Here is an 11,575-nt window from a genome sequence, read left to right as displayed (position 1 = left end):
TTGGACTTGCAAACTTTATATGCCCCAATACAGGGGAATGCCAGGGCCAAAAGAATGGGAATGGGTGGGTAGGGAAGTGGGGGGGGGTATGGGGGACTTTTGGGATAGCATTGGAAATGTAATTGAGGAAAATACGTAAAAAAAAAAAATCCAAATCATCATATCTCTTAATGTTGTACCAAACAATGCCAGTTCAAATGATAGAAAATGTATGTCAACAGTACCTGAAAACAAAATTAAGAAGGGTATAAAGCCCTACCTACAGTTTGTCTAATTTACATCAAGTGGTCATGGAAACAAATGATCATTAAAATTATTTTATAATTATGTACAATGAACAAAAGCATAGTAGATAGCAGGGTACTTTTCCATCATAAAATTATTTACACCCGTTTATTCATCTAGAAACACTAGCTTGAGAGGTACTTGTCAGGTATATTGCTCTTGAAATAACTCCTCTACAGCAAACAATTGTCTTCTATTTGGAACACATTGAAGAAAATAATTGTCTCATTATTTTTGTGTTTTGAGTATTGATTCCTAATAGTTCAAGGCATTATGGGAGAATCCTGGTGTCCTGGATAGCTCAATAAACAAACTGAGATCTAGCAGAGTGTTTGTATTCTGAAAATACTGTCCAGTCCATGCAAATGGTTGTGTGTAGACTGTGCACCCAGACTTCTCCTAGCATGGACACGACAAAGCCTGTGTTAGGAAAGCTTCACACTGATTTTGGTTTGCTCCTTCTTCATGGGGTGTTGCGCTTCCTTCTCCGTTTTCTTCCTTTGCTGTTCTGCTGCTCTCTTCTCTCCCTCCGTCTGAAATTTTCAGCTGCTTCTGGACTTCTTCTGCTTGCCAGGCTTCCTCTTCCCATGCACTGGTATTTTCTTCCCACATATCTAAGTCACCTAATTTTGAAGACTGATGAATAAAAGGCCTATCTTGTGCAGCTGCCAGTCTACTGGAAAAACCTGTGCTACCATCTGGGACACCAAAATTCAATGGTTCTCTCTTCTTAATGACAATTTTCTGAGTTTTCTGTATAGTTAGAGTTATGGCCTTGAAGTAGTCAGGCTCCAGTTGCTCCAAAGAGTTCTGCCACAATCCCATTGTTGCTACAATCCCATTCCCGCCTTCGATGCACTTGTGGGCTGGTCGCATCTTCATCCCAGGAAGTCCACTCCTCCAGGTCTGTCTGCTTAGGGACAGACGAATAATCAACCGTGGTGGGCAAAGATTTGATCTCCACTTAATTTCCTTCCTCTGCCAGATCTGCACATTAATCTCTTTAGGAACGAGAACACTGTTACTAGGCAAGTACAAACTTTAAAGAACCGAAACTGAGTGATGGCCATGGTGAAAACCAGAACCTGCCCCTCCCCCTCCCCGCCCGCCTACCCTGTGGAGGCTCAGAGCTGCGGCACTCAGCTGCTGCCTGCCTAGGGCTCGCGCTCAGCCATCTCAGTCCCAGCTTCGCTCATTCAAAGCCGGCGCGCGCGCGCGCTCTGTCGCAACCACTGTGGCCACCCCTTCTCCAAAATTCCCCAAAATTTCTTTTTTTTTTTTTTTGGCAAAACCCAGTAGTTAAGTACATATCAAGAAATTAGAAACTAAACTTAGTAAAGAAATGAGGGCTGTATATGAAGCTCAGTGCAGAAGGCCCTGGATGCTACCCTCTACTCGCTGCGTGGAAACACAGACACACAGCGAGAACACATGCAGAAAGGAAAGAGTATCTTGAAGTGTGAATTGGCTCTTAGTGAACTTCTGGTTTCTGAAGAAGGAAAGTATCCCATTAGGTGCAGCCAATGCATAGTACCTATTTGCTCTTAGATATTCTGTATTTGGTCTAGGTGTTATAGCACAAGGAAGTAAAAATCAATCTTAAATGCTCAGCAATTTTAGTTAAACTTAATACAGTGAGAATTAAAAAAAAAAAATTCTCCGGAGCAGTGGTGGCGCATGTCTTTAATCCCAGCACTTGGGAGGCAGAAGCAGGCAAATTTCTGAGTTCGAGACCAGCCTGGTCTACAGAGTGAGTTCCAGGACAGCCAGAGCTATACAGAGAAACCCTGTCTCGAAAAAACAAAAACAAACAAACAATATCTCCTACTAACAGTAGTTAGCTAGCATGAACAGCCCAGAAATTAATGCTCATGTGTGTGGTTAGGTTATTTTTAACTAGAGTGTCAAGACAACTTAATTTTGGGAAAAGAATAGTCTTTTCAAAACAAAGGGTTCAGGCAAGGCTGCATGTGCGTGTACAAAAGAGTGATTTAAAAAAAAAATGATCCCAAGGACCAGGGAGCTGGCTTGGTAGGTAAAGTGCTTGCTGTACAAAAACAAGCTCCTGAATTCAAATCCCCAGCATCCACGTAAGGGCACATATTTGTAGTAATATTGCTGAAGATGCAGAGACAGGTGGATTCCAGAATCACTGGCCAATCATTGTCACTGAAGCTGTGAACTTCAACATTAAATTAGAATGTCATCAAGGAAGACATTTTTTTTTTTTTTTTTTGGTTTTTTGAGACAGGGTTTCTCTGTGTAGCCCTGGCTGTCCTGGCACTCACTTTGTAGACCAGGCTGGCCTCGAACTCAGAAATCCGCCTGCCTCTGCCTCCCGAGTGCTGGGATTAAAGGCGTGCGCCACCACGCCCGGCCAAGGAAGACATTTGATATCAATCTCTATCGACTTGAGTCTAGCCTCTATATACACATGCACACAGATAGAAACACACACACACACACACATATCACAAACATATACACTCAAATAGAAGGAACTAAGAATGCATCAAAGACCAAAACAGACCAGTTAAAATCATAAGTGCTAACAAGAATATACATTAGACTTGGCAATGACTATAAAACAAAGTTAAGAAAAGCAAGAGAATGGGAATTTAAGGTCATCTTTACTACAGCATGGACTATATTAAGCTCAGGTTTTTTTTTTTAATTTTTTTATACAAATAGCCGTGTGCAGTGGTGCTATAATTCCACCACTTTGAACACAGGGGCAGAAGAATTGCATACCAGTTCTAGGCAGCCAGGGTTACATTCCCAGACTCTGTCTCAAAACAAAATAGCAACACAAAATAATGAAAATGCCCTGGAAATGGTGGCATTTAATTCCAGTACTCAGGAAGCAGGGTTAGAGGTCAGCCTGGTGTAGACAGCAAGTTCCAGGACAGCCAGAGCTACCCAGTGAAACTCTCTCTCTAAAAACAAAACAAAACAAACTAACAAAAAATATCACAAAGCTAGGCAGTGGTCCTGCATGCCTTAAATCCCAGCACTTGGGAGGCAGAGGCAGGCAGATTTCTGAGTTTGAGGCCAGCCTGGTCTACAGAGTGAGTTCCAGGACAGCCAGGGCTACACAGGGAAACCTTGTCTCCAAAAAACAAAACAAAAAGAACAACAACAACACATCACAAAAATGTAACCTATAGTTGAGACAAAGTATTTGATAGCTGTATTATTGATGAATACTAACAAAAATATATGAATGGCTACAAATCAATGAAAGAGCTCTGAAAAGAGATCAGATTGAAGAAGCAGTTGGTTGTGGCTGCACACACCTGTAATCCCAGAGCACTGGTGTCTAGTACAGGACAACCTCAAGTTCCAGACTAGTCTGGAACACATCCTAAGCACCAGGCCAGCTTGAAGCTGCAGAGCAAAATACTGTTTCAAAAAAAAATTGTAATGAGATTTCCATACTGTACCAATATATTATTCTTCAAAATAAATAAACGTACAAGTTTCAAAAATTATCTTGGATAAATGTGATTTTCCAGAGGAGCACATATTTTGGTGCTTAATCGGAAATCAGTATTCTTTTTCTGTTTGATCGGCTTTTGGTTTGTTTGGTTTGGTTTTGGTTTTTTCGAGACAGGGTTTCTCTGTGTAACCCTGGCTGTCCTGGAACTCACTCTGTAAACCAGGCTGGCCTCAAACTCAGAAATCTGCCTGCCTCTGCCTCCCAAGTGCTGGGATTAAAGGCGTGTGCCACCACTGACCGGCTGTTGTTTTTTGTTGTTGTTGTTTTTCAAAGATTTATTTACTTTTTATGAGCATTGGTGTTTTGCCTGCCTGAATGGATGTCTGTGTGAAGGTGTCAGATCCCATGGAACTGGAGTTACAGACACTTGTAAGAGGCCGTATGGGTGCTGGGCCCCGGTCCTCCAGAAAGCTGCCAATGCTCTTATTCACTAATTCATCTCTCCAGCCCAGAAATCGTTATTTCTAATGCATCATCACACGAGATCCAGGATGCAGTTCAATGCCGGGTGTGTAAATGGAGGCAAACAGAATCTTAGGCTGAAAAGTGATTTTTTTAAAAAGTTTTATTTATTCTCTCATACCATCCATCTGAACCGCAGCTTTCCCTCCCTCTAGTCCTTCCTGTTCCTCCCCGCCAATAACCCCCACTGTGAAGCATGAAAATTTTGAAAAGGTTTTCAAAGGCCCTGAACATGGCAACTTGTGATTGGCTTAGATAGCAGTTTCCTAAGACTCCCTATAGACCTTCCTCATTGGGTCCTCACATTGCCTCGCCTACTTTGTATCTAGTTTCTTTTCTTTCCTTTGCCTAGTGGCTTGTGTTTTAGCCTCCTTGCTCCTCCCTACTCGGCTTGCTTCCTCTCTACCCTTTCTGGTCGTAGGGCCTGAACAGTACCCCCTCCCCGTCACCTTTCTGTTCTGTTTTGCTTGGCTTCCTGCTCAGAGCCCCGAGTCTCCTCAACTCACCGTCTCGTCTCCAGTCTTCGCTTCGAGGTGTCCTTGGCCCCACGCTCTAGCCTCGCCTCACCTACGTAAGATCTCGCTTCCTAATTTGTCTCTCCTCTACGGGTTTGTGCTCTGCCCAAGCCGCCATGGAAAGTGACTTAGTGGGCCCAGAGGGCAGCCTGGATGTTTCCGGAGTAGAGGGAACAGAGGTCTTGTCACCCCCACTCCAAGCCTCTCCTGTAATTGCCACTGCGAACTTAGCTGCCAGGCAGGGCAGGTCTACCCAGAGCAGGAGAACGCAAGATGGTTCAGGATTCAGGCTTCCTGGCCCAGAGAGGGTGGAGTCCAACCAGGAAGAGCATCTCATTCCTCTCTCACAGATGATCCCATACATCTCCTGTTTTATTTGCAAAGGCTACTTAATAGATGCGGCGACCATTACAGAATGTCTTCATACTTTCTGTAAAAGCTGCATCGTAAAACATTTTGAACACAGCAACAAATGTCCAAAGTGCAACCTTATAGTGCACCAGGCCAAACCTCATAAAAACTTGAGGATGGATCCACAATTACAAAGCATAGTATACAAATTAGTGGAAGGTCTAGAGGAAAAAGAAAAAAAGCAGAGGCGTGAATTCAGTAAAGAACGTTGTCTGGGACCACCAGAACCCGCTGCTGTTCCACAGCCAGGCCATTCAAGTGAAGAGAACACTAAGGAAGTTGTGGAATAGTGTCTTAGTTTATGTGTACTGGTATGTCTTTAGTACTGGAGTCTATGGGTACTAATGCATACACTGAACATGTTAAGCCACTGAAAACCACGTTTATCTGACTCTTAGAAAATGCAACCACTGGACAAAGAAACATTTTTCAAAAGAACAACAAGCTTTGCTGCAGCTTGTCAAATAGTTATCACATGCAGTGGTCAGTTGCTGAAGGACTTTCAAACTCAACAAGTACAGTGTACAGTAGCGGATATGAGGATACAGGATGAGGATACAGGATGCTCTGCTGCCTTTTGTTAAGGTCTCCTCTCAGAGTGACTTGCTACAGCTATCATGAAAGGACAGAAAGTAAGAAGGCCTCTGCAGAACTGAATCTTACTGAAGAGTTCTAGAAAACATAGAATCATTATAAGCTGTACTGTTTCTGGCATACCTGTTTTCTGCACCAGAAATCCTAGTGTTTATAGGATTGCTACAGCTTAGAACAATGGGATTTAAAAAAACATTGACTTTTAAATTTCCTTACTATTCCAAGAACTGTGAAGTTGAATGTTGCACCTCATCATCACTGTTGACAGTTTTCTCTTTTGTTGAGCCCATTCTCTTTCAAGCTGATTGAGGTTCTGCTGTCTGCGGTGGCTTCCGTGGTCTTCCTTCTGGAAAACAACATCCCAGAGGTCCAAAGCCAGTCTTCGTTAAATTGCAAAGTAAACTCACAAAGACTGACTTTTTCTTTTTTTTTTAACTACGTTTGTATGTTGACATCATATTTTGAGGCTACCTGTTTTTTGAAAGTAACAGCACTCCTGAAGAGATGTTATTCCGTTCTAAAAGGTAGGAATTACTGTAGTACAGGAAGAAACTGTCTCCAGTAGGGTGTATGACTTGAGCCATAAACCTTCAGACTTAAAATGTCTTAAGAGGCAGTCTTTGTGATATATATATATATATATATATATATATATATATATAATTAAGTATGTATTAACTTCATTGTATATGTTATACACACATCGTAGTTACTACCCATGTTACTGGTGTAGTGACATCACACAAGATCCCCATAGAATACTTGCTGATACCTTGTGATGGTAATGGTGCCACCTTCTGAAATAGCAAAGTTCCAGTTAACTCATAAGTTTCTATATTGTTTCTCCAGCAAGTCACTTTTTCCTGATGTAATTTTTGCTGTCTGTTTCCCTATTATTTTTGTCATTGGGATTAAAAAATAAGGTTGTTTGTAAGCTAACTTTAATGTAGAAACTTCGATTTAAAAATTTTTTTTTGCCAAAAATTTCACATTTTGATATTTCTAAACGATATCCTACAGACTCTGTTTCGCAAACATTTTAAATCCTGTGTTAGAAACTTTAAACACTGGACAAACAACGGTAATTGTAAAGGATTTGGAAACTGTCTGGACAGGGTGGCACATGCCCGTAATCTCAGTACTTGGGCAAGGAGAGGGGAAGATCAGGAGTTCAAAGTCTCCTTCACCTACACAGGGCATGGGCACTATTGGGAGCTGTTGAAACCTTTAAGTAGGGTGGAGGGGGGCTGGAGCATTAGGAGTGTGAGCCTGAAAGTGGGTAGTGAGACCCTGTCCTCTATTTCTGGCCATGAGTTGAACGATCCCTTACAATGCCTTGCTACTTCACCACTGTCCCAGATCAACAGGAACAAGCAGCCAATGGTGTAGCCGTATGGAAACTGTGAGCCAAATCAACATTTTCTCTTTTTAGATTGATTATCTCAGTTATTTGTTCTAATAATAGAAAGCTAATCAACGACATTATTTTATATTTAAAATTGGTGTTGAGGTACTAGCTGGTGAACCGTAGTGGATTATTATAATTGCATATTGTTGTAATTTCATGTTAATACAAATTGGCCTCTCTCAGGAACTACTAGTGGTAGAGACATTTTCTATTCCTCTGTGTCTCCTTCCAGGTTTTCAGTGTGATGCATCCAGATTTGTATACACGCTAATGCCCACATCCCTCTGGGAGATCTCACAAGCGCTTGCCTCACAGGAAGACCTTCATAGCTGGCATCCACTGTGCCAATAGCCACAAGAAGGACATCTTAGTTACAGCATGGCCCCGTGGAGCTTTGGCATCGATGCCAGCATAGTTGTTTTCGCCATTTGGGTTTTCGTTTTATTTCTGTTGTTTTTGTCTGTTTTCCCCTGCCCACTGTTTGAGCAGATGTTGGCCTGTGGTTGTTGTCTTTTCTCTTACATTTAATATAAACTGATTCTGTTACTTCATGCATGTGCCTCTGTGTGTTTTGTACTGCCTCATTTGGTGTTGTGCTGGACTGGCATGCTGCAAAGAAACTCTCTGGGTAAAGGCTTTTTAAAATAGTGGCTATCTTGGTAAAAATAAAGTGGACCCAAAAGTCCTAAGAGTATCTTCCATATCCACAAACTCTGGAGCTCCATCAAGGCAGTGCTCCAGGGACACACCTCAAGCTCAACTTCGAGGAAAAGAAATACTTGGGATATCACAAATGTGTATGCCCTTTGAGCTGAGAGACACAGCATGTGCTCACATTCATTTTGGCTTACTGTCTGGCCCTCTCACTTGGCTAGCACTATGTGGGAAGACTCTCGGGTTTGCTGATGTGTCTGTGTTGCTGTCTACTGCTGCCTGTTGTATTGCTTTGGTCAAATCCCCAGTCCCCAGCTACATTGATGGGTCTGAAAATGTCTGATTTCTTTCTAGGACCCAATTTGCAAGGTTCATATTCCAGAAAGAGTGACCACATGTTGTATTGATCTTTTTTTGTTTTTTGTTTTTTGTTTGTTTGTTTGTTTTATAAGATTTATTTATTATATGTGAGTACACTGTAGCTGTCTTCAGACACTCCAGAAGAGGGTATTAGATCTTTTTACGGATGGTTGTGAGCCACCATGTGGTTGCTGGGATTTGAACTCGGGACCTTCGGAATAGTAGTCAGTGCTCTTAACTGCTGAGCCATCTCACCAGCCCCTTTTTTTGTTTTTTTGAGTCTGAGTTTCTTGGTGCAGTTCTGGCTGTCCTGCTAGAACTCACTTGGTAGACCAGTCTGGCCTCAAACTCAGAAATCTGACTGCCTCTGCCTCCCAAGTACTGAGATTAAAAGTGAGCCACCACTGCCTGGCGTATTGGTCATTTTGTAACAGAGCTGCTAGTAGAGTTAAGTCGAGTCTGTTCCCAAGGTTCTGTCTGTGCTGCGGTGGCTTATTCCAGAGGCACAGGGGAAAGGGTGAGCTGTGTAAGGAGCGGTCAGGTAGATAATGGGCTGGTGATTACAGGAGAGGGACTCAAATCCTGTGCATCCACTAACTTGGTGAGGGGGTAGACGAGGCTGGGATTTTCAGCCTGGCAAAGTAGGAGAGTCACATTCACTAGGAAGATAAGGATCCTCACTGGTCAATGTGGCAATGTCTTCCCTTGACGACTCCCTGCCCCCTTCCCCCCAATACCCTCTTCCGTGTCAAAAGACTTAATGCTTTGAATATAAAGGCAGAATTTCCTCATCTTCACCCCTGCCCCAGGGAGCCTGAAGTTCCAGGATGGAAAAGGCTGGGCAGCGTGCTCAGGATGCCTAAGGGACCTTGTACAAGGATCCTGCCCTCTGTGCTTTAGGGATGGATGGCTTGGCCTAAACCAGGTGAGATCCACTGGATCCCTCTGGAGAAGGCAGAGGCTGCCTCACATTGGATACAGTGGGTCCCACAAATGGAAGCCATCAATCACTGGAGGAGACCCTGGAAACCCTAGGAAGTTGTTAGGTGAATGTCTCAAGACAAGAAATATTCTTCTAAGCTACCTAGATACAGAAACTACTCAAGAAAAATCCTTATAAGGATAGGTGAAGGAAATCCTTTTTTTAAGTTCTGTCATTTTGGAGGAAGGGTCACAGGAAGGCTCCTGGCTGTAGGTATCAGGTCCCTTCCTTTCCTGCTTTTCCTCTTAGGAACCAGGAAGATCAGGGATAATCGGCAACTTTTAGGCCAAAAGTCAGCAGTGGGGGATGGGCACACACAAGGAACTTCTGGTGTTCTCTGAACCTAAAATAACTAATAACGAAGGGGGAAAAATCCTGCTGCTATTGTGGCCTCATATTCATGGGCAAAAAAGAGGAAGTTCAAACTTTGATTACTGAGGAAACACCACTTGCAGGGAGCACAGTGCTCCTATGGATTACTTACCATTCTATAAGCAAACCCCGAGAGAGGACAAATAGGAAGGTTAAATCATAGCTACACAGCCTTTTAACACTAGCACATGATACACTATGTGCCCATAAAATAGAAGTAAACTGTCAAAAAATTACATACTTCGATTCACAATTGGTTTGAGTACTTTCCCTGGTTTCAGTTTGAAGAACCAAATCAAGCAACAAACCCACGATTTAACTTCGATCTGGCCAAAGCTGAGGCTTACAGGCCTTCAGTTTAGTAATACAAGCCCTATACCCCACACTTCACCAATTGAACCAGCAACGGATGCATCGCCACACAATCATAACCCAGTTCCAGGCCCTGACTATAGGCTAATGTTCTACCTTGTTTGTGAGATAAGTGCCTCTCGTTATGCTAGGGCTCAACAATCAGTTGGTTTGACTGGCTCTCGGCTTTGTTTCCAGCTTCTCCAGTGCTGGGAAGGCAAACATGCATTTGTGTGTAGATACTAGGTGAAGGAGGCTCAGGGGCAGTTAGGCCAAAATGGAAAACAGCCGCTGGTTGTTCCTTGATCCTTTTCCCCAAGGGTGTTGAATCTGATACAGTTTGCTAACTGAAGGGTGGGCAGGACCAACAATGGAGAGATCTGCCTGCTTTTGCCTCCCTGGTGCTAGATTAAAGGCCACCACTCAGCCAGTTTGAACTGCTTGCTCTTTTTTCCCCCTTTTCTTCCTTCCTTCCTTTTCTTCTTGGTTGTTCAAGACAGGGTTTTTTTCTGGGTAACCTTGGCTATCATGGAACTCACTCTGTAGACCAGGCTGGCCTTGGTCCAACTGCCTCTGCTTCCGGAGTGCTGAGATTAAAGGAGTGTGCCACCACTGCCAGCCTGCTCTAGTGAGAAGCAGGGGGGAGCAGGGTTCTTTTTGGGTTGATTTTTTTTGTTTCGCTTTCTCTCTCTCTCTCTCTCTCTCTCTCTCTCTCTCTCTCTCTCTCTCTCTCTCTCTCTCTGTTTCTTTGTCTACTTGTTTGTTTTTAAGATCTTCTACCTTCTCGAGACTGCTGGCTCTTTAGGTTAAAACACAGCAAAAATTCAATTCCTGTCTCTGTTCAGTGGCCTTTGTGGTGACAGCTTGCACAAACTCCAGTATTCTGGTTACAGAAGCAAGTGTGCTTAAGTTGGCCATGATATAAATAAGCTAGGAGATCTTAAGAGTGTTCTGTATGTCTCTGAACTGCCTGGTTGGCGGATATGGAGATTATTGCTCTGATGGGCAATCTCTCTCTCTTTCTCTTTCCCTCTCTTTCTCTCTCTCTCGCTCTGTCTCTCTCTATCTCTCTGTCTCTCTCTCTCTCACACACACACACTCACACACACAAACACCACCATCATCATCATCTCCCACCACGCCCGTACTCCTGCTTGCTCCTATGTAGTGTAGCAGTTTCCTTTGAACAAAAACAATCCCTTGAAGGAGAAGGGGGCCTTCGGGTATCTCTAGCGAATAGAAATGTAACAAGACTCTCAAAGGCTTCTGCCCAGCTTTGCAGAAGTAGTAAACAACTGTTGGAAGAGAAAGGAGACTGACTAGCCCAGCTGTCTAGAGGCTAGTTGAATTTCCTCCAAGTTTTTCAGAGAGCTCTAAAGATAAGCTTTTCCTGACTAAAATGCTTTTGGCTCAGTATCTGTAACTGACCACTCATCCATACTCCTGGTGGTGACCCCAATTAAAGGTCACAACTGCTTCACCAAGTTGGACTTTAGTGCAGTCATTACTTTTGTCTGCCATAGGTTCCCTTTCTTGGGTCAAGTAGATGAGTATGTGTTTCATTCCCCCCCCCCCAAAAGTGTGTCACAACAAACTTCAGTGCCCCAACAGGGACCTGACAGGAGCAAAGATGAGTTGGAGAGGAGCGATTGTGTGATCTTCTTTTTTTGTTTTTTTTTTTT

At 43.2% G+C, this 11,575-nt stretch overlaps 2 pseudogenes; one reads left to right on the top strand and one right to left on the bottom strand.

Annotated features, from left to right (window-relative positions):
• Positions 1-117: 117 nt before the first annotated feature.
• Positions 118-1,380, bottom strand: LOC110286631 (annotated as a pseudogene).
• A 3,497-nt stretch (positions 1,381-4,877) lies between these two features.
• On the top strand, positions 4,878-5,462 carry LOC110287377 (annotated as a pseudogene).
• The last annotated feature ends 6,113 nt before the right edge of the window (positions 5,463-11,575 follow it).

This window comes from Mus caroli, chromosome X (assembly GCF_900094665.2).
Source record: "Mus caroli chromosome X, CAROLI_EIJ_v1.1, whole genome shotgun sequence".
Classification (NCBI taxonomy): Eukaryota; Metazoa; Chordata; class Mammalia; order Rodentia; family Muridae; genus Mus; species Mus caroli.
Note: the sequence above shows the minus strand (reverse complement) of the source record. Positions and strands in the feature narration are given on the sequence as shown.